The 23,961-nt window shown below is 48.5% G+C and overlaps 1 protein-coding gene across 2 annotated transcripts in view; it reads left to right on the top strand.

The window, feature by feature from the left end:
• The first annotated feature begins 10,882 nt into the window (after positions 1–10,882).
• Positions 10,883–23,961, top strand: part of LOC143923334 (uncharacterized) — a 43,599-nt gene continuing 30,520 nt past the window's right edge. The window contains exons 1-2 of one of the 2 annotated variants that reach the window (XM_077446947.1): positions 10,883–11,004; positions 20,962–21,020. The gene's annotated coding sequence lies outside the window, so the exon portion shown is untranslated. The remainder of the gene's footprint in view (positions 11,005–20,961; positions 21,021–23,961) is intronic. The other variant, XM_077446948.1, reaches the window with a different exon arrangement.

Below are 23,961 nucleotides of genomic sequence, written 5' to 3'. Positions count from 1 at the left end.
CCAGTCACATCAGTCTCTGTGCCAGAGGAGCTTACACTCTAATGTCACCTCCCCCCCACAGTCACACTCTATTATTATACATTTATATAGCTCTGACATATACCACAGCGCTGTACAGAGAACACTGAGCCAATCACATCAGTCTCTGTACCAGAGGAGCTTACACTCTAATGTACCCCCCCCCCCCCACAGTCACTCTATTATTATACATTTATATAGCTCTGACATATACCACAGCGCTGTACAGAGAACACTGAGCCAATCACATCAGTCTCTGTACCAGAAGAGCTTACACTCTAATGTCACCTCCCCCCCACAGTCACACTCTATTATTATACATGTATATAGCTCTGACATATACCACAGTGCTGTACAGAGAGCACAGAGCCAGTCACGTCAGTCTCTGTACCAGAAGAGCTTACACTGTAATGTCCCCTCCGCCACAGTCACACTTTATTTTTATACATGTATATAGCTCTGACATATACCGCAGTGCTGTACAGAGAACACTCAGCCAATCACACCGGTCTCTGTACTAGAAGAGCTTACGCTCTAATGTCCCCCCCCGATAGTCACACACAGGGGTGGACTGACAACTCATGGGGCCCTCGGGCAATAGGAGATTATGGGGGGCCCCCGGGCAATAGGAGATTATGGGGCCACACAGTACACACACACTGAAAAAGGTACTGGAGAGGTGGGGCAGCTATAATCTTGGGATTTTTAAAAATACACAGATTTGTACATACTTTCCCTGGTTTTATTGAGGCTGGCAACCCTGATGGGGCCCCTTAGTGGCATGGGGCCCCCGAGTACCCGAATGGTCAGTCCGCCCCTGGTCACACACTATTATTATTATTATACATTTATATAGCGCTGTCATATACCGCAATGCTGTACAGAGAGCACAGAGCCAGTCATGTCAGTCTCTGTACCAGAGGAGCTTACGCTCTAATGTCCCCTCCCCCCCCCCCACAGTTACATATTTAAATATTATTATTAATATTATTTGTTTTTCCTTCAGCTATTGACGATAAAGAGGGAAAATCTACAAAGTTACAAATCTGTCAATAAAAAAATAAATATTCTACACAATACAGACCTGAAGGGATAGACACAACGGTCTGTACATAAGACAACACCTCTGACGTTGTTGTGTTATTCCGTATATCTGACATTCGATGTATTCTTTCTATACCTCTACGAGTGTAAAATAAAAGTCTGTTAAGCGATGTTTGTTTTCCGGTCTGATCGTCTTATAAAACCAAAGTATCGTCCCAGAAGAACAAAACCTGCTCTGCCAAAACACACTCCTTAGTCTTTGTATAAAAAAATGGATGTACAGTAAAGTACTACCTCATATTGCGAGTAACGCGGTTAACGAGCATTTTTACAATAATAGCTATTATTTTTTTTAAATCCTGACTCGGTTTGTGAGCGTTGTCTCATGAAACGAGCAGGATTTAAGCCTCTGCGGTGTGCAGTACCGCATTTTGCCAGAGGTGCGGGGGGGGCGCCGATGCACTGGGAGCCACTCGGAAGCATTTGGAAACACTTGGAAACACTCTATTCCCAATCGTTTCCGAGCCTTTCCAAGTATTTCCGAGTGCATCAGAGGGGTTCCGAGTGTTTCTGAGTGTCTCCGACGCCCCCCCCACCTCTGGCCACATGTGGTACTGCATACAATAGAAGTCACCGTGGAACTAATTATCTGAGTTTCCATTGACTTCTATGAGGAAACTTGCTTTGATATACGAGTGCTTTGGATTGCAAGCATTCTTCTGGAACAGATTATACTCGTAATCCAAGGTACCGCTGTACTTATTTGTTCAGCTCAACCAAACCAATTTGTTCTGTGTGATTTAACCTCTTCAGCTCCGGAAGATTTGCCCCCCTCATGACCAGGCCATTTTTTGCGATACGGCACTGCGTCGCTTTAATTGACAATTGTGCGGACGTGCGACGTTGTACCCAAATAAAATCGATGTCCTTTTTTTCCCACAAATCGAGTTTTCTTTTGGTGGTTTTTGATCACCTCTGTGTTTATTTTTTTATTTTTTTACTCTATAAAACACATCCAATAACATAAAAAAAAAATGTCTGCTACATATTTTTGGTAAAAAACAAAACAAAAAAAGTTATAGTGTCTACAAACTAGGGGATATTTTTATGGCATTTTTATTTTTACTAGGTAATGATGGCGATCAGCGATTTTTTTTAGTGGGACTGCAACATTGCGGCGGACAAATCTAACACTAAGGGGTTGATTTACTAAAGGCAAATCCACTTTGCACAACTAGCGCACTTGGAAGTGCAGTCGCTGCAGATCTGAGGGGAAGCTCTGCTGATTTTATCATCCAATCATGTGCAAGGAAAAAAAAATGCTGTTTTTTATTTTCCTTGCATGTCCCCGTCAGATCGACAGCGACTGCACTTCCAAGTGCACTTCTAGAGCAAAGTGGATTCGCCTTTAGTAAATCAACCCCATGGTGACACTTTTTGGGGACCGGTGACACCAGTACAGTGATCAGTGCTATAAATGCACTGTCACTGTATAAAATGCACTGTCACTGTATAAATGACACTGGAAGGGAAGGGGTTAACATCAGCGGAGATCAAAGGGTTAAAGTGCTTGTAAAGTATCGTTTAAAATAAAAAATATAACAAACATGTTACACTTCCCGCCTCTGAGCAGTGGATTTGTACAGAGCAGCCCAGATCCTCCTCTTCTCGGGTCCCTCTTCGGCTCTCCTGGCCCCTCCCTCCTTGATATGGGGGCATCCGTGCTGAGCTTCAGCTCTGTGTGTCCAGTCAGATACGGAGCTGCCGTTCGGCCCCCTCTGTCTCCCGATTGGCTAAATGACTTTGATTGACAGCCGTGGGAGCCAATGGCGCCACTGCTATGGCTAAATGACTTTGATTGACAGCCGTGGGAGCCAATGGCGCCACTGCTATGTCTCAGCCAATTAGGAGGGAGAGGTACGGCCGAGGGACTCGTGGACATCGCCCCTCAGCCCCCTACTACTTACCTGAGCCCCATCTCTCTCCAGCAATGTCCGCTGTGCTGCACACAGAAGGTCTTTTATCTTAATGTATAGAATGCATCTTCTGCCTTTACAACTCCTTTAACCACTTGCCGACCAGCGCACTCCGATATACGTCGGCACAATGGTTGCGGTGGGCAAATGGGCGTACCTGTATGTCCCCTTTAATTTGTGGGGCTAGTCCGCCATGTACAGCGTGCCTGTGGGACCCCCGGACTCGATGTTCGCCGGTCTCCCGGCGATCGTGTCACGGAGCGGCAGAGCGTTGAGATGTCTATGTAAACAAGGCATTTCCCCGTTCTGCCTAGCAACATGACAGAGATCCACCACTGCTCCCTGTCATTGGAAGCAGTGATCGCTGTCATATCAGTGGTCAGTGGTAGCTCACCCCCCCCCCCACACACAATTAGAATCACTCCCTAGGACACACTTAACCCCTTGATCGCCCCCTAGTGGTTAACCCCTTCCCGGCCAGTGTCATTTACACAGTAATCAGTGCATTTTTCTAGCACGGATCGCTGTGTAATAGACAATGGTCCCAAAATAGTGTCAAAAGCGTCCGATGTGTCCACCATAATGTCGCAGTCACAATAAAAATCGCAGATCGCCGCCATTACTAATAAAAAAAAAATGAATAATAAAAATGCCAGATACTGATCTGTCGCTGAAAAGTCATAGAGTCTGGTTTAGCATGCCCTCCCTCCGTCTATACCCTTCTTCTTACCCAATTGATCCTTACCGGTCCTACTTAGGCGATCTCCACAACCCCTCAACTTGATACCAACATACCTCCTCCACTATTCCGGCAGGAGCCCACACCCGAAAGGTTTCTTACTATTATAGAGCTTCCTCTCAATCATATGAGTACCGAGCGAGGATCTGAATTCCCGGGAGGCCGTCATAGGACGACCTCCCCTGTGCACGCTCCCTGTGCACGCCACCCTGCAGGGCGTGCGTGGAGAACGCTGTGATCACCGAGACACTGAGACACGGGTGATCACCGATCCGAGTAAGGAGCCGGTCCTGGCCCCTTACCATGTGATCAGCTGTCAGACAATGACAGCTGATCACATGATCAGAACAAAATCAGAACAAAATCAGAACAAAATCCTCCTTTAGTTTCCTTGCCTCGGGCTAGCCAGCCGCGAGGCAAGATCGGGTGGATCCACACCCCAGGCCATAGCCTTCCTGGGGGCTGGTCAGGAGGACCGGGGCCATGAAGTCAGTACATCATTCTGGACCGGAACCCCCGAACCACGTGACGTCCGCATCTCAAATACCCTCTCCCAGAAAGCACAGCAAGAGCGCCACTCCCCCTGGGCGGGCTCAAAGAGAGAGAAACTTAAGCACCCAACCAGACCATAGTTCCATGTCTGCCAGAAAAGACAGTGCCCCCTGTGGTCAGGCTGAACATCTCATAGTCCAGTCAGACTGATGCTGAAGTCCATATTTAGACAATTGTACCCAAACCAACCTGCAGTTCAGATGTAACCTTAAATTTGAAAAACACATAGTGCGTGCTCTTCAGGAGCCGGCGCTACATAAGTATGACTTGTTTGTTATTTTATTTTTTTTTAATTACCCTTACAATCACTTCAAGTGAGCTCCTACGGAGTGATTTCTGAAGCCCCATACACACTATTCGTTTTTCTGCTGAGTTTTTCATTCATACTTACCAAAACCATATAATATGAGGTCAAACCTTAGGAGTTTCAATGTGTATGCAATCAGGCAGGCCCTTCTACTACATGGTTTTGGTAAATCTGATGGAAAAACTCAGCAGAAAAACTGATAGTGTGGATGGGGCTTAACTGTAGGGGGTGATTTAACTGGAGGAAGAGAGAGATGCGTGTTCCCGATTAGCAGGAACACAAGATCTCTCTCTTCCTCTGTGACATAACGGCGGCCTGCCTTGTTTACATAGGCGGTCCGCCATTCTGCCTCTAGAGTGAGCGATCGGCGGGTCCCTTGTGGCTGCTGGATCCACTAATTGGCTTCCACTGTGTCCAGCCACAGCGGCAGCGGATCGCCGGCGGCGCACCCCAGACCCCGCGTTGTTTCACACAGCCGGCCCATCCTGCCACAGTAAATGTGCAGTGGGCAGTCCAGAAGCGGTTAACCAGACTTTGTTCACAAAAGGGGGCGTACCATGAAAACTTGTCTTGAAAAATTATATATTAGTGAAAATAAAAAAAGAATAGCGGAAAGAACTCAATTATTTATTTCTAATACGGCTCCAATCACCTCCAACACAGTGTGTGGTGACATCATCAGAGGAAGACATTCCCATCCAACCGCTACACCTGGGCAAGACCCAACGGAATGCCGGAGGTCAGATTTATCTCTTCAATAAGCATTCAAAATATTTCACACTCTGTAAATCCAATGAGAAGCCGATCTCTAAAGACTATCAGTCATAGCAAATCTCGGAGGAAACGGTGGGAAGTACCGGGGGAAGGGAAGGTTCGGAATTTCTTTACATAAACAAGAAAGAATTCCTCCGCCAATCAGGAAGGAAATGACAACTTTTCTACCACAGTCCACTCTACATAGGAGGAGGACCGAGACAATTCATACTCACATCATGACCAAGAACTCTACAAGTCACAACGTATAATAACAGGACCATTGTTCAGAGAAGCTCCATCTCTTATCATTAAAAAGCCGTCTGTGATCTCCACTCACTGACTTTGTCTAAGCTGAGCTGAAATCATCAGTCTACTGCAGGCAGAATGAAACATTTCCTCGGTCTCCTCCCCAGTGACCATTGCAATCCTAATAGCATCATTGGCCCCTGGTCTCCCCATCACAGGGCCCCCTTATATCATGTCTCCCCATCACACTGCCCCCTTCCATCATCTCTCCCCATCACAGTGCCCCCTTCCATCATGTCTCCCCATCACAGTGCCCCCTTCCATCATCTCTCCCCATCACAGTGCCCCCTTCTATCATCTCTCCCCATCACAGTTCCCCCTTCTATCATGTCTCCCCATCACAGTGCCCCCTTCTATCATATCTCCCCATCACAGTGCCCCCTTCCATCATGTCTCCCCATCACAGTGCCCCCTTCTATCATGTCTCCCCATCACAGTGCCCCCTTCTATCATGTCTCCCCATCACAGTGCCCCCTTCCATCATGTCTACCCATCACAGTGCCCCCTTCCATCATGTCTCCCCATCACAGTGCCCCCTTCCATCATGTCTCCCCATCACAGTGCCCCCTTCCATCATGTCTCCCCATCACAGTGCCCCCTTCTATCATGTCTCCCCATCACAGTGCCCCCTTCCATCATGTCTCCCCATCACAGTGCCCCCTTCCATCATGTCTCCCCATCACAGTGCCCCCTTCTATCATGTCTCCCCATCACAGTGCCCCCTTCCATCATGTCTCCCCATCACAGTGCCCCCTTCCATCATGTCTCCCCATCACAGTGCCCCCTTCCATCATGTCTCCCCATCACAGGGCCCCCTTCCATCATGTCTCCCCATCACAGTGCCCCCTTCCATCATATCTCCCCATCACAGTGCCCCCTTCCATCATGTCTCCCCATGACAGTGCCCCCTTCTATCATGTCTCCCCATGACAGTGCCCCCTTCTATCATGTCTCCCCATCATAGTGCCCCCTTCCATCATGTCTCCCCATCACACTGCCCCCTTCCATCATCTCTCCCCATCACAATGCCCCCTTCCATCATGTCTCCCCATCACAGTGCCCCCTTCCATCATCTCTCCCCATCACAGTGCCCCCTTCTATCATCTCTCCCCATCACAGTTCCCCCTTCTATCATGTCTCCCCATCACAGTGCCCCCTTCCATCATGTCTACCCATCACAGTGCCCCCTTCCATCATGTCTCCCCATCACAGTGCCCCCTTCTATCATGTCTCCCCATCATAGTGCCCCCTTCCATCATGTCTCCCCATCACAGTGCCCCCTTATATCATGTCTCCCCATCATAGTGCCCCCTTCTATCATGTCTCCCCATCACAGTGCCCCCTTCCATCATGTCTCCCCATCACAGTGCCCCCTTCCATCATGTCTCCCCATCACAGTGCCCCCTTCTATCATGTCTCCCCATCACAGTGCCCCCTTCCATCATGTCTCCCCATCACATTGCCCCCTTCCATCATGTCTCCCCATCACACTGCCCCCTTCCATCATGTCTCCCCATCACACTGCCCCCTTCCATCATGTCTCCCCATCACAGTGCCCCCTTCCATCATGTCTCCCCATCACAGTGCCCCCTTCCATCATGTCTCCCCATCACAGTGCCCCCTTCCATCATGTCTCCCCATCACAGTGCCCCCTTCCATCATGTCTCCCCATCACAGTGCCCCCTTCCATCATGTCTCCCCATCACATTGCCCCCTTCCATCATGTCTCCCCATCACACTGCCCCCTTCCATCATGTCTCCCCATCACACTGCCCCCTTCCATCATGTCTCCCCATCACAGTGCCCCCTTCCATCATGTCTCCCCATCACAGTGCCCCCTTCCATCATGTCTCCCCATCACACTGCCCCCTTCCATCATGTCTCCCCATCACAGTGCCCCCTTCCATCATGTCTCCCCATCACAGTGCCCCCCTCCATCATGTCTCCCCATCACAGGGCCCCCTTCCATCATGGCTCCCCATCACAGTGCCCCCTTCCATCATGTCTCCCCATCACAGTGCCCCCTTCCATCATGTCTCCCCATCCCAGTGCCCCCTTCCATCATGTCTCCCCATCACAGTGCCCCCTTATATCAGGTCTCCCCATCACAGTGCCCCCCTCCATCATGTCTCCCCATCACAGTGCCCCCTTCTATCATGTCTCCCCATCACAGTGCCCCCCTTCATCATGTCTCCCCATCACAGTGCCTATATACACTATATTACCAAAAGTATTGGGACGCCTGCCTTTACACACACATGAAATTTAATGGCGTCCCAGTCTTAGTCCGTCGGGTTCAATATTGAGTTGGCCCACCCTTTGCAGCTCTTACAGCTTCAACTCTTCTGGGAAGGCCGTCCACAAGGTTTAGGAGATGTGTCTATGGGAATGTTTGACCATTCTTCCAGAAGCACATTTGTGACGTTGGGCATTGATGTTGGATGAGAAGGCCTGGCTCACAGTCTCTACTCTAATTCATCCCAAAGGTGTTCTATCAGGTTGAGGTCAGGACTCTTTGCAGGCCAGCCAAGTTCCTCCACCCCAAACTCGCTCATCCATGTCTTTATGAACCTTGATTTGAGTACTGGTCCAAATCATTTAGTGGAGGGGGGATTATGCTGTGGTGTTGATTTTCAGAGGTTGGGTTTGGCCCCTTAGTTCCAGTGAAGGGAACTCTTAAGGCATCAGCATACCAAGACATTTTAGACTATTTCATGCTCCCAACTATGTGGGAACAGTTTGGGGATGGCCCCTTCCTGTTCCAACATGACTGCACAGCAGTGCACAAAGCAGGGTCCATAAAGACATGGATGAGCGAGTTTGGGGTGGAGGAAATTGACTGGCCTGCACAGAGTCCTGACCTCAACCCGATAGAACACCTTTGGGATGAATTAGAGCGAAGACTGTGAGCCAGGCCTTCTCGTCCAACATCAGTGCCTGACCTCACACATGAGCAGCTCGCTCATCTATGTCTTTATGGACCTTGCTTTGTGCACTGGTGCGCAGTCATGTTGGAACAGGAAGGCACCGTCCCCAAACTATTCCCACAAAGTTGGGAGCATGAAATAGTTCCAGTGAAGGAAATACCAAGACATTTTGGACAAAGAGGCCAAGCCCCAACCCCTGAAAAACAACCCCGCACCATAATCCCCCCTCCACACCATAATCCCCCCTCCACCAAATGATTTGCACCAGTGCTCAAAGCAAGGTCCATAAAGATATGGATGAGCGAGTTTGGGGTGGAGGAACTTGGCATCACTTCAGTTTTTGCCAGTTTTTCAGGTAGACCTGATCAGGCAGTCCATTTATCTCTATGGACAGGCAGTTCAAAAACTCGTTTGACTGAACCTCTCATGTGGATCACAGGAGTGGAGTTCGTTCTGCACTCCAGCGGTCCACTTTCAGCAGACAGCAGGCTAAAGCCCACTGTCGGCTGACGTCACAGAGCCGGTCCAGGCTCTGGAAAGATTACAACCATATGGTCGGGATCCGGCCCTGGACAGGCTCCAGGCTCAGCCTCTCAGTGAGCTGCTGAGAGCCCAAACCAGCTGCTCCCACGACAGCAAGAGTAGTTTAGCCACACCCACTGTTCAGTGCATTACTACTCTCCTTGGGTCACCTATAGGTGTCGCAGGTCTTTTATAATCTTGACGACAGTGGCTGGTCGGCAAGTGGTTAAAGTATAGACATAATAGACATGTCATACTTACCTCCACTGTGCAGCTTGTTTTGCACAGAGTGGCCCCCAATCATCCTCTCCTGGGGCCCCCGGGCGGCTCTCGTGGGTCCTCCCTACATCAGATAACCCCCTAGGAGAAGCACTCTCCCGGGGGGGGGTACCTTGCAGGGCGCACTCCTGAGTCCAGTATCTCTCACTGCCTGCCCTCTCTCTGGTGGCCCTGATGTAAGGAGCGACTTTCTGGGGACTCTGATGTAAGGAGCGGCTCTCTGGGGACCCTGGCGTAAGTGGGGAGCTCTATGGGGACCCTGATGAAAGGGGGAGGGTCTCTGGGGACCCTGGCATAAGTGGGGGGCTCTATGGAGACCCTGATGCAAGGGGGAGGCTCTCTGGGGACCCAGATGTAATGGAGGGCTCTCTGGGGACACTGATGTAAGTGGGGGCTCTCTGGGGACCTTGATGCAAGGGGGAGGCTCACTGGGGACCCTGATGCAAGGCAAGGCTTTTTGGGGACTCTGATTTAAGGGGGGCTCTCTGGTGACCATGATATAAGGAGGGGCCCTCTGGGACCCTGATGCAAGGGGGGCTCTCTGGGGACCCTGAGTTAAGGGGGGCTCTCTGGGGACCCTGATGTAAGGGGGGCTCTCTGGTGATCCTGATGTAAGGAGGGGCCCTCGGGGACCCTGAGTTAAGGGGTGCTCTCTGGGGACTCTGATGTAAGGGGGGCTCTCTGGTGACCCTGATGTAAGGAGGGGCCCTTGGGGATCCTGATGTAAGAGGGGCTCATTGGGGACCCTGATGTAAGGGGGGCTCTCTGGGGACTCTGATGTAAGGGGGGCTCTCTGGTGATCCTGATGTAAGGAGGGGCCCTCGGGGACCCTGAGTTAAGGGGTGCTCTCTGGGGACTCTGATGTAAGGGGGGCTCTCTGGTGACCCTGATGTAAGGAGGGGCCCTTGGGGATCCTGATGTAAGGGGGGCTCTCTGGTGACCCTGATATAAGGAGGGGCCTTTGGGGACCCTGATGTAAGGGGGGCTCTCTGGGGACCCTGATGTAAGTGGGGGGGGGGTTTCTGGGGACCCTGAAAAAAAAGCCATTTATATTTACAGTGAAATGTTTTTACTTATTTTTTTTGCACAATTACTAGTTTATATACTGTTTTTGTGCGTGTTTGCAAAATTAAAGTGGGCCAATCTGGATGATGTCCAGGGCCAAATTCTTGTCCCAGTCCAGCCCCGCTGGGGGAGGGGGGGAGTGATCACTGACAGGCGTTTGTTCCCCTGAATGCATAGGATGAATCTTTACAACCCCTTTAAGCTCTGACAATAAAACCTGGAAGCCGATCGGTTCCTGTGCGGAGCTGCTCCAGATTTTACACTCTCCAGTTTTAGTAAATCTCCCCCGATGTGTTTGTGTGTTTATCTGTGACCCCATTGGGGAGATCTCCAGAAATCGCCTTTCTTAGTATTCGGTGTTCTCATAGGTGGAATGTGAGGCCCCCCTCCCCCTCCCCCCTGTCTCTGCACTAATAACGGTTCTGATACAAAGTTTCACTTTCACTTCCTGCAGTTTCTTGCAACGCAGAGAAGAGTTGGGTGTGTTGGGCGAATCGCAGGCTTCCAGAATCGGTGAGTTGGGCTGATCATTGGGGTGTCGTGGTATGTCTGTGGATTGGGGGGAGGGGTGCAGTTGAAGCTGTCATTTTTTTTTTTTTAAGAAGATGATTAACCCTTTACTGGCAACAACCTCAACTCATATGAGCCCCTTCCAAGTTTTCAAGTGACGTTTATGTCAGAGAGTTTAAGAGTTTCATCTGATAAAATTAGTACTGCCTGAACCGAGAAGAAGGGTGTGGACATGGACCGCACTGTGTACAGAAAGAGTTACATGGGCGTGCGCAGCCTATTGCATTGGGGCGTGCACCCCAAGGCTCAAACACATGTATGTGTATATATATATATATATATATATATATATATATATATATATATATATATACACACATACATACACATACACACATATACACTGTATTACCAAAAGTATTGAGACACCTGCCTTTACACACACATGAACTTTAATAGCCTCCCAGCCTTCGCCCGTAGGGTTCAATATTGAGTCGGCCCGCCCTTTGCTAGACATGTGCACAACAGAAACAATTGTTTCCTTTCTGTTTGTTTCCATCAATTTGCAACGATTCGTAATTTCGTAAGATGCGGGTTTTCGTATTTGGACTCTTTCATATTTTCGTGAGAGTTATTTTTTCATTGATTCGTTTTTCCGTTGATTCGAAAGTCGCATTTTCGTTATATTTCATATTGGGACGGGTTTGTATTTCCGTAAGAGCTATATTTTCATTGATTTGAAATGATTCGTATTTCCGTGAGTCTAATTTTTCGTTGATTAGAAGATTAGAAAATTTGCATTTTCGTAGATTTAACCCCTTGCCGCCGAGTGTATGCTGATATGCGGCCTCGGCTTTCGGGGGTCATACCGGGATGATTCCCACAGCTGCCGGTACAGTTTTTTGGAGCCGGCGATCAGCTTTCCAGCTATAACAGCCGATGCGGCTAAAAGCCGGGAGCGGGAGGGGACGTCTGCCCCCCCCCTCCTGCCGCCTCCCGCCTCTCTTACCAGGGTTCCCGTTCAATTGGGAGCCCCGATCAACAATCCGCCTCTTCTGGCGGCTAGGGACAGACTGGAAGGAAGCCTTACCGGTTTCCTTCCAGTGTCCTGATCATAAACACAGAAGCTGAAACTGATAGAAAAGGGGCGGAGCCACATACACGGAGAGGACCGCCCAGCCCTCGACATCAGCATGTTTGATAGGCCAGTTGTTTGGTCCCACCCACCCCCGACATCAGCCCGAGTTTTGACAGCTCCTATCTGCAAGCAGTGAAATTTCATTACAGTTTAAAGCACTAAGCGGCTCTTACATGCCTCTCTCTGAGTGCCCACAGGCAGCTCCCTATACAGTCTCTTGCAGCATCTTACAGCAGATCTCCTCACTCACATTAGGGTGTGCCCAGGCTCACCCGGCACACCCCATGTGCACGCCTATGGGTGGATTTACTAAAGGCAAATAGTCTGAGAAATCTGCAAGTGCAGTTACTCCAGAGCTTAGTAAATGAGGCGGAGCTCTATTGATTCCCATCATCCAATCATGTTCAAGCAAATATGCCATTATATATTTTCCTTGCATGTTCTTATTAAAGTGAATCTTCATATGATTAACTAAGATCTGAAGCAAATGCTCTTGTAGAGTGCTCAGTCTATTTTCCTTTAGTAAATCAACCCCAATGTCACCTAGAAATATGTAAGGTGACCTGCACTCACCGGCCACTTTATTAGGTCCTCCTTGCTAGTCACGGGTTGGACCCCCTTTTGCCTTCATTCTTGGTGCCATAGATACTACAAGGTGTTGGAAACGTTCCTCAGAGATTTTGGTTAATAGTGAAATGCAGTGCCGGCTGGTGTTTTTTTTGGGGGGGAAGGGGGGGCGGCAAACAACCACACCACCTCCCCCATGCTTTCTGCCGATCGGTCAGTCCGGCACTTACCCCATCTAGGTGGCGGGGGGTGGGCTTTGGGGGGCAGTGGCTCCAGTGTCCTCCAGCACGGTGGACCCCATCTAGGTGGCGGGGGGTGGGCTGTGGGGGGGACTGCAGCTACAGTGTCCTCCAGCACGGCGGACCCCATAAAGGTGGCGGGCTGCGGGGGGGGCAGCGGCTCCATTGTTCTCCAGCATTGAAGACCCCATCTAGGTGGTGGGTGGTGGGCTGATGGTGGGCTGCGGGCAGCAGCTCCAGTGTCCTCCAACATGGCAGACCCCATCTAGGTGGTGGGCTGCAGGGGGGGCAGTGGCTCCAGTGTCCTCCAGCACGGCAGACCCCATCTAGGTGGTGGGCTGCAGGGGGGGCAGTGGCTCCAGTGTCCTCCAGTACTGCAGACCCCATATAGGTGGCGGGTGGTGGTCTGCGGGGGGCAGCGGCTCCAGTGTCCTTCAGCACGGTGGACCCCATCTAGGTGGTGGGCTTCGGGGGGGGGCTGCAGCTCCAGTGTCCTCCAGCACGACGGACCCCATATAGGTGGTGGGTGGTGGGCTGCGGGGAGGCAGCGGCTCCAGTGTCCTCCAGCACGGCAGACCCCATCTAGATGGTGGTGGTGGTCTGCAGGGGGCAGCAGCTCCAGTGTTCTCCAGCACACTGGACCCCATCTAGGTGGCGGGTGGTGGGCTGAGAGCATCGGCTCCAGTGTCCTCCAGCATGGCAGACCCCATATAGGTGGTGGGTGGTGGTCTGCAGGGGGCAACAGCTCCAGTGTCCTCCAGCATGGCGGACCCCATCTAGGTGGCAGGTGGTTGGCTGCGGGCAGCGGTTCCAGTGTCTTCCATATAGGTGGCCACTGTACGTCTCCTCTCTCCTTCTCCTAGGCGCTAGGCATCCAATAGAAACACCTGATGTTTTGTCCAATCAGCAAACAGGTCTCACAACCCGCTTCCTTATTGGCGGGGAGGAGATTTAGTGTGAAAATATTGAATATTCATTTGCTATCGTCACACAACTGGGTGAGACCCACCCTTTTTTTTTGGAGCCTATTAGAGCCTCTGGAATCCATAGTCCGGCACCCCTGTATGTAGATCAGGGGGCCGGACGCATGGATGGATGATAGCATCACACAGTTGCTGCAGATCTGTTGGCTGCACATCCATGATGCCAGTCTCCCATTCCACCACATCCCAAAGGTGCTCTATTGGATGAGTTAAGTGTATGTGGAGGCCATTGGAGAACAGAGACCTCATTGTCATGTTCAAGAAAGCTGGCTTTTTGCTCACTCGGACATATGCGGGCACCAGAGATCTCCTTGATGCACTCCCTTTGGATGGTCTATGTGATTGGATAAGTAGCCATGGCTGGCTCTAACTGATTGAAACTTCATACCATATAACGTTTCCCTTCATTGATGCTTTAATCTGAGTAATTTTCTAGTGTGATCCCCTCATGTATGAGCTCATTTCATTAGAGCCAGACCACATATAGGCTATTGAGTGTTCCCTTTCACTTCAATTTTGAAAATATACATTTTGCATCACCCGGGAAATGCTATTAAAACTTATCATTGCTGTGATGTCTTGTTGCGGTGCCCATCCGGGGATCATGTGCGCTGTGGTGCTAGATTTCTGAGAGAAATACTGTACTGTACTCATGCATCCTGATAAAGCCTAAACTTGGTGAAATGCGTTGACACATAAGGACCTCCTTACTATCATTGGAATTATCAAGCAAAACTACTGCAATTGCTTTATGTACAGTTGATCCGATAAGCACCATGATATTTGATTTTATGAAAAGTCCTTTTTTTTAAACATTATGTATAATAAAATGTATAATTTTATATTAGACTCCTTGTTTGGCCGGTTATATTTTTTTTCTAGTTTTTGGTTTATCTATGCAATACGGATGTTGGTCTAATGCAGTGGTCTTCAAACTGCGGCCCAGGTGCCCGAATGTGGCCCTTTTCTTGCTTTTATCCAGCCCTTGGGGCACTGTTCCTTTCACTGATACCAACAATGGGGTATAATCCCCTCCCCCCACACTGAGACCAGTTAAGGTATACAATTCCTATTGACACCAACACTGGGGCACAACTCTTCCCACTGACATCAATGATGGGGTACAATTCTTCTCAATGACACCAATAATGGAGCTCATTTCCTTCCAATAACACCAACAACTGGGTCCAATGACGCCACTGATAGGGCACTATTCCTCCCACTGTCACCAACAATTGGGTCCAATGACACCAATAATGGAGCTCATTTCCTCCCAATAACACCAACAATTGGGTCCAATGACGCCACTGATGGGGCACTATTCCTCCCACTGTCACCAACAATTGGGTCCAATGACACCAATAATGGGGCACTATTCCTCCCACTAACACCAACAATTGGGTCCAATGAAGCCACTGATGGGGCACTATTCCTCCCAATAACACAAACAATTGGGTCCAATGACACCAATAATGGAGCTCAATTACTCCCACTGTCACCAACAATTGGGTCCAATGACGCCAATGATGGGACACTATTCCTCCCAATAACACAAACAATTGGGTCCAATGACACCAATAATGGAGCTCAATTACTCCCACTGTCACCAACAATTGGGTCCAATGACACCAATGATGGGGCACTATTCCTCCCACTGTCTCCAAGGATTGGGCACAACTTCTCCCACTGAAACCAACAATGGGGCACTATTCCTCCCAATGACACCAACTATTGGGCCCAATGTGATCAATGATGGGGCATAATTCCCCTGAATGACACAAATGATGGGGCACAATTCCCCCATTATTATAATTTGTCCCACTTAAAATGACTCTTATGCTCCATACACACGGTCGGATTTTCCGATGGAAAATGTTTGATGGGAGCTTGTTGTTGGAAATTCCGACCGTGTGTAGGCTCCACTGGACATTTTCCATTGGAATTTTCGTCACACAAAATCTGAAATCTGGATCTCAAATTTTATAACAACAAAATCTGGTGTCGGAAATTCCGATCGCGTGTACACAATTCCGACGCACAAAGTCCCACGCATGCTCGGAATCAAGCAGAAGGAGCCACGCTGGCTATTGAACTTCATTTTTTTCGGCTCCTCGTACGCGTTGTATGTCACCGCGTTCTTGACGTTCGCAATTTCCAACCAACTTTGTGTGACCGTGTGTATGCAAGACAAGTTTGAGCCTACATACGTCGGGAAAAAAAAACATGGATTTTGTTGTCGGAATGTGCGATCGTGTGTACAAGGCATTACATTATGATTGCAGTAATAAGCAAAGTCATTTACAAATGAAACAATTAAAAAAAAAAAATACCTTTTAAATTGAAATCATGAACAAAACAAATAAAAATGAAAGCAGTTTAAATATTTTTATACAACAGTTATAATTCTTAGAAAACTAGAAATAAAAAAATCTGCAAGAAAAAAAAAAAAGAATTGATTGCTAGGATAGTGGAAGAGATTAATTGGGGAAGATTAAAGTAAATTACGAGTTCATAAAGCATTGAATGAGAACAAATGTTATTTAAAAGGAAAAAAAAAGGAACACTATTTTTTAAACCTGTCAGGTTGCTTTTACTGTAGATTGAAGCTCATCCCTTCAATCTGCAGACAAATAAAATAGAATAGATACAAAACAAACAATGTTACTTTGTATCTCTCTATCTCCTGTCTGATCAATGTTTATAAACAATGTTACTTTGTATCTCTATATATCTCCTGTGTAATTGGTGTTTATAAACAATGTTACATCGTAGATATCGCCTGTCTAATCAATGTTTTATAAAAAAAAAAATACTGTGTATCCATTTTTTTCACTATTAGTTTTATATATCCAGTATTTGGGTATTCAATTGCCGCAGTCTTTGGTGTTTTTAGTTTGTTGGTGCAGAGTGCAGGTGATTGAGTAAATACACGTAATCTGAGATATGTTGATTTAAAGCGGGAGTCCTCCGTTTTTTTTTTTTTAAAAGCCAGCAGCTACAAATACTGCAGCTGCTGACTTTTAAAATAATGACACTTACCCGCCCAGCGCGCCCACGATGTCGGCACCCGAAGCCGATCTCTAGATCGTCTCTCGGGTGCTGCTGCCACCATCTTGGGTATGGGAATCAGGAAGTGGAGCCTTGCGGCTTCATTTCTCGGTTCCCTACTGCGTATGCGTGAGTCGCGCTGCGCAATAAGGACGGTCCCCACTGTCTCTGGCATCCGTGTGTTTCCCAGCAGGCAGCGGGGGGGACCTTTGGAAAGGGGCGTAGATTCTGCGGAAAGGGGCGTAGCTTCTGCAAAATCTATGCCGGAAGTGGGTGCAGATACCTCTACTGTACAGGTACCTGCACCCCCCCTCCCCCCTGAAAGGTGCCAATTGTGGCGCCAGAGGGGGGGGAGGGTTTCAATGAGCGGAAGCTCCACTTCAGGGGGGACCTCCGCTCCATGCCCCTATTTATTTCTTTTTTAACTTGTCAGGTTGCTTTTACTATAGACTGAAGCTCATCCTTTCAATCTGCAGACAAATAAAATAGAATACATATGAATATATATATATATATATATTTATTTATTTATTTCAGGTACTTATATAGCGCCGTCAATTTACGCAGCGCTTTACATATACATTGTACATTCACATCAGTCCCTACCCTCAAGGAGCTTACAATCTAAGGTCCCTAACTCACATTCATACATACTAGGGACAATTTAGACAGGATCCAATTAACCTACCAGCATGTCTTTGGAGTGTGGGAGGAAACCGGAGTACCCGTAGGAAACCCACGCAGGCACAGGGAGAACATGCAAACTCCAGGCAGGTAGTGTTGTGGTTGGGATTCGAACCAGCGACCCTTCTTACTGCTAGGTGAACGTGCTATCCACTACACCACTGTTTATATATATATATATATAATTTTTTTTCTTTGTATCTCTTTATCTTCCATCTGATCAAAGTTTATAAACAATGTTACTTTGTATCTCTATATCTCCTGTCTAATCAGTGTTTATAAACAATGTTACTTTTTATCTCTATATCTCCTGTCTAATCAGTGTTTATAAACAATGTTACATCGTAGCTATCGCCTGTCTAATCAATGTTTTATAAACAATGTTACTTTGTATATTTCTATCTCCCGTCTGATCAATGTTTATAAACAATGTTGCTTTGTATGTAAGGAAAGTTGATGTTGCGCTATTCTTACCCTATTCTGGGTAAGGGGCTGTTACACCTTCCACTCTATCTAGTAACAAATAAATGACTCTCAGAACATCTATATTTGAATATATGATATCTTCTCGATGGTTCTATATGTTTAGAAATTCATTATGGTGTAGGTATTTGATAGAAAGAACTATAGAATTAGGTGCCAAGAAAAGGACTAAATTTTAAAAGTTGCACTCTTAAAAAAAACATAAACACACTTGCAGAGGTGCTGACACCCAGTGATGTTGGGTGTATATAAAACTCTCGGAAGTGTGTTAGTGTTGGATGTTACCGCATTGGAAAAAAAATAAAACAAAATTCAAAAATAAATAAACGCCCTAAAGAGGCAATTATTGTATACATATAACTTATCAACTCTAAATCTATATGTGTTTAAATGACAATGTTGCTTTGTATCTCTCTATCTCCTTTCTGATCAATGTTTATAAACAATGTTACTTTGTATCTCTCTATTCTCTTCTATTTGGGTGCTGAATTGCTGCAGTCATTGATGTTTTTAGTTTGTTGGCGCAGAGTGCAGGTGATTGAATAAATACAGCGGAACCTTGGATTACAAGCATAATCCGTTCCAGGAGAATGCTTGTAATCCAAAGCACTCATATATCAAAGCGAGTTTCCCCATGAAAGTCAATGGAAACGAAGATAATTCGTTCCGCATTGACTTCTATTGCATGCAATACCGCATGTGGCCAGAGGTGGGGGGGAAATACTCTGGGACAGCTGGGCTGAACTCGGAAACCCGCGCACCTCTGGCCAAATGCGGTACTGCACACCACATTAGCTTGAATTCTACTCATTTTGCGAGACAACACTCGCAAACGGAGTCATGATTTTATTTTATTTTTTTAAGTTGCTTGTCTTTCAAAACGCTTGTTAACCGCGTCACCCGTTAACCCAGGTTCCACTGTACACTTAAGCGGAGATAAATGTATTTAACTTCACTGCAAGACCCATAAGTGCCCCTATTCTTGATTTCGATTTGTATGGATTTCTTTGTGGGTGAGAATCTGGCGCAGCTCTGCATAGAAACCAATCAGCTTCCAGGTTTTGTGAGCACATTTTTTTTTCTTTTTTGTTGTTGTTGAACAAACTGAAGTTAGAAGCTGATTGGCTACCATGCACAGCAGCAATGGATTGTGAGTGCACCAGGGTATGGTGTCTACCCTTTGGGACTGTTTGAGGGCCATTCATTGTAAGGTACAGATGTAAGGGGGAACTCTGGCAGTACAGATTTAAGGGGGAATTCTGGCATTACAGATGTTAGGGAGCACTCTGGAGGCACAGATTCGGTTCGCGAACTATCGGCCGCGTTCGCGGTCCGCGTTTGCGAAACATCCCGTCGGAAGTTCGTCCATCACTAATCTTGACGACAGTGGCTGGTCGGCAAGTGGTTAAAGTATAGACATAATAGACATATCATACTTACCTCCACTGTGCAGCTTGTTTTGCACAGAGTGGCCCCCAATCCTCCTCTCCTGGGGCCCCCGGGCGGCTCTTGTGGGTCCTCCCTACATCAGATAACCCCCTAGGAGAAACACTCTCCCGGGGGGGGGGGGGTACCTTGCAGGGTACGCTCCTGAGTCCAGTATCTCTCACTGCCTGCCCTCTCTCTGGTGACCCTGATGTAAGGAGCGGCTCTCTGGGGACTCTGAGGTAAGGAGCAGCTCTCTGGGGACTCTGAGGTAAGGAGGGGCTCTCTGGGGACCCTGGCGTAAGTGGGGGGGCTCCATGGGGACCCTGATGAAAGACAGAGGCTCTCTGGGGACCCTGGCATAAGTGGGGGGCTCTATGGGGACCCTGATGTAAGGAGCGGCTCTCTGGGGACTCTGAGGTAAAGAGCGGCTCTCTGGGGACTCTGAGGTAAGTGGGGGGCTCTATGGGGACGCTGATGAAAGGGGGAGGCTTTCTGGGGACCCTGGCATAAGTGGGGTTTCTATGGGGACCCTGATGAAAGGGGGAGGCTCTCTGGGGACCCAGATGTAATGGAGGGCTCTCTAGGGACACTGATGTAAGTGGGGGCTCTCTGGGGACCCTGATGTAAGTGGGGGCTCTCTGGGGACCCTGTTGCAAGGCAAGGCTTTTTGAGGACTCTGATATAGGGGGGGCTCTCTGGGGACCCTGATTTAAGGGGGGCTCTCTGGGGACTCTGATGTAAGGGGGGCTCTCTAGGGACTCTGATGTAAGGGGGGCTCTCTGGTGACCCTGATGTAAGGGGGGGCCTTTGGGGACCCTGATGTAAGGGGGGCTCTCTGGGGACCCTAATGTAATGGGGCTCTCTGGGGAGCCTGATGTAAGTGGGGGGGGGGTTTCTGGGGACCCTGAAAAAAAAGCCATTTATACTTACAGTGAAATGTTTTTACTTATTTTTTTGCACAATTGCTAGTTTATATACTGTTTTTGTGCGTGTTTGCAAAATTAAAGTGGGCCAATCTGGATGATGTCCAGGGCCAAATTCTTGTCCCAGTCCAGCCCCGCTGGGGGAGGGGGGAGTGATCACTGACAGGCGTTTGTTCCCCTGAATGCATAGGATGGATCTTTACAACCCCTTTATACTCTGACAATAAAACCTGGAAGCCGATCGGTTTCTGTGCGGAGCTGCTCCAGATTTTACACTCTCCAGTTTTAGTAAATCTCCCCCGATGCGTTTGTGTGTTTATCTGTGACCCCATTGCGGAGATCTCCAGATATCGGCTTCCTTAGTATTCAGTGTTCTCATAGGTGGAATGTGAGGCCCCCCTCCCCCTCCCCCCTGTCTCTGCACTAATAACGGTTCTGATACAAAGTTTCACTTTCACTCCCTGCAGTTTCTTGTATCGCAGAGAAGAGTTGGGTGTGTTGGGCGAATCGCAGGCTTCCAGAATCGGTGAGTTGGGCTAATCATTGGGGTGTCGTGGTATGTCCGTGGATTGGGGGGAGGGGGTGCAGTTGAAACTGTCATTTTTATTTTTTTTTAAGAAGAGGATTAACCCTTTACTGGCAAAGACCTCAACTCACATGAGCCCCTTCCAAGTTTTCAAGTGACGTTCATGTCAGAGAGTTTAAGGCCGCGTACACACGCGGGGACTGTTCGCCCAACTTTGTCCGTCCAACAGTTTCGGCAAACAGTCCGCTCAAAATTAGCATGGACGGACATGGCCACACACGACGGATGAACAGTTTGCTGAAACCGTGCGCGATGACGTGAACGGCACGTACGACGGGACGAAAAATACGACGTCCTATACACTGCATTATAACTTTCGGCGTGAAAATCCTTTCTGAGCATGCGCGGAACTTAGTTTGACGAACAAGCCTACACACGAGCGGGCTGTTCGCTGAAACAAGGTTTCAGCGGACAGTTTTTCGGAATTTCCGAAAAACCTTGTTCGTCCAACTGTCCGCTGAAACTGTCCACTGAAAGCCCACACACGAGCGGACTGTCCGCCCAAACACTGTTCAGCGGACAAGGTTGGGCGAACAGTCCGCCCGTGTGTACGCGGCCTAAGAGTTTCATCTGATAAAATCAGTACTGCCTGAACCGAGAAGAAGGGTGTGGACATGGACCGCACTGTGTACAGAAAGAGTTACATGGGCGTGCGCTCCAAGGCTCAAACACACACATATATATATATATATATATTGTGGCAGCACGCAGGTAAAATCACCTGGTTGTATTCAGGATGGTAAATATGTGTGTCCTAGATTCAGGCTTTATGCAGACCTTTACAATTAGAGGGGAAGAGTTAATGAGCCCAGCTGAAGTATGTGGGCTCATTAAGACCTCTACAAAAAACCCCAGCATGCATAGGGAGATGCTCCATCCTGGAACCAGTTTTTGTGTCGTATAGACTGGGGAGTGTGACACCTGTTCTGTGCGGTGAGTTAACGCCTGTGTGGCAAACCTCTATGACAGGGACTGAGGCAGCACAAGGCTGCTCTCAGTTGTTAGACAGGGGATCTAAGTGTGTAGTTAGAGGTCAAGCTGACCAGGATTTATTTTCATGTTTTATTTTGTTTTGCTGTTGTATGTATCACTGCATGTAGCAGAAATAAACCGCATCTTTTGTTTTTTTGCACCTACAACGCTGTCTGCTGTGCCTGATTTTGTGTTGTGAACCCATCCAGGGGGTCACACACACCCGCTGCCGAGCAAACCCCTCACAATATATATATATATATATATATATATATATATATATATATATATATATATATATATATATATATATATACACAAACAAACACACACTGTATTACCAAAAGTATTGAGACACCTGCCTTTACACGCACATGAACTTTAATGGCCTCCCAGCCTTCACCCGTAGGGTTGAATATTGAGTCGCTCCGCCCTTTGCTAGACATGTGCACAACAGAAACATTTGTTTCCATCGATTTGCAACGATTCGTAATTTCGTAAGACGCGGGTTTTCGTATTCGGACTCTTTCGTATTTTCGTGAGAGTTATTTTTTCATTGATTCGTATTTCCGTCGATTCGGAATTCGCATTTTTGTTATATTTCATATTCGGACGCCTTTGTATTTCCGTAAGAGCTAAATTTTCGTCGATTTGAAATGATTCGTATTCCCGTGAGTCTAATTTTTAGTCGATTCGAAAATTCACATTTTCATAGATTTAACCCCTTGCCGCCGAGCGTATGCTGATATGCGGCCTCGGCTTTTGGGGGTCATACCGGGATGATTCCAACAGCTGCCGGTACCGTTTTTTTGGAGCCGGCGATCAGCTTTCCAACTATAACAACCGATGTGGCTAAAAGCCGGGAGCGGGAGGAGACGCCTGACTCCCCAGGGCTGGACTGGGACAGAAATTTGGCCCTGGACTTCATCCAGACCGGCCCACTTACCGTTTGAGTGTCCCATCAGCACTCCCTTACATCAGAGTCCCATCACCAGCCCCCTTACATCAGAGTCCCACCACCAGCTCTTTACATCAGAGTCCCACCACCAGCCCCTTACTTCAGAGTCCCACCACCAGCCCCTTACTTCAGAGTCCCACCACCAGCCCCTTACTTCAGAGTCCCACCACCAGCCCCTTACTTCAGAGTCCCACCACCAGCCCCTTACTTCAGAGTCCCACCACCAGCCCCTTACTTCAGAGTCCCACCGCCAGCCCCTTACTTCAGAGTCCCACCGCCAGCCCCTTACTTCAGAGTCCCACCGCCAGCCCCTTACATCGGAGTCCCATCGCCAGCTCTTTACATCGGAGTCCCATCGCCAGCTCTTTACATCGGAGTCCCATCGCCAGCTCTTTACATCGGAGTCCCATCGCCAGCTCTTTACATCAGAGTCCCATCGCCAGCTCTTTACATCAGAGTCCCATCGCCAGCCCCCTTACATCAGAGTGTCCCCCTCCCACATGTACTCACAGTTCTGAAGGCAGCCTCTCTTCTTCCTCTCTCCAGTCATGTGATAACAAGTGATAGGGGAGAGAGGAAGGAAAGTCTGCTGACCGTGTCTATCTCCCCCTGCAGGCTGGAGGAGCAGGAGGCCTAATGCGCTCTCCAGCAAGTGACGGCAGCTGCTCCCCCTAACAGGAGTGAAATTGAGATCACTCACTGTCAGAGAGGAGCCGCTCCAGGACTGCACCAGACCGGCCCACTGAGCCATCGGCCCACCGGGAATCTCCCGGTAGTCCCGATGGCCAGTACATGCCTGCCCCCCCCGCCGCTCTTACCGGGTCTCCCGTTCCATCGGGAGCCCCGATCAACAATCCGCCGCTTCTGGAGGCTAGGGACAGACTGGAAGGAAGCCGTAAGATCAGTGTCCTGATCCTAAACACGGAAGCGAGGTCATGACGTCACTTCCTG

Source organism: Lithobates pipiens, unplaced genomic scaffold (assembly GCF_037356315.1).
Source record: "Lithobates pipiens isolate NorthernLeopardFrog02 unplaced genomic scaffold, aLitPip1_a1.2 Scaffold_22, whole genome shotgun sequence".
Classification (NCBI taxonomy): domain Eukaryota; kingdom Metazoa; phylum Chordata; class Amphibia; order Anura; family Ranidae; genus Lithobates; species Lithobates pipiens.
Note: the sequence above shows the minus strand (reverse complement) of the source record. Positions and strands in the feature narration are given on the sequence as shown.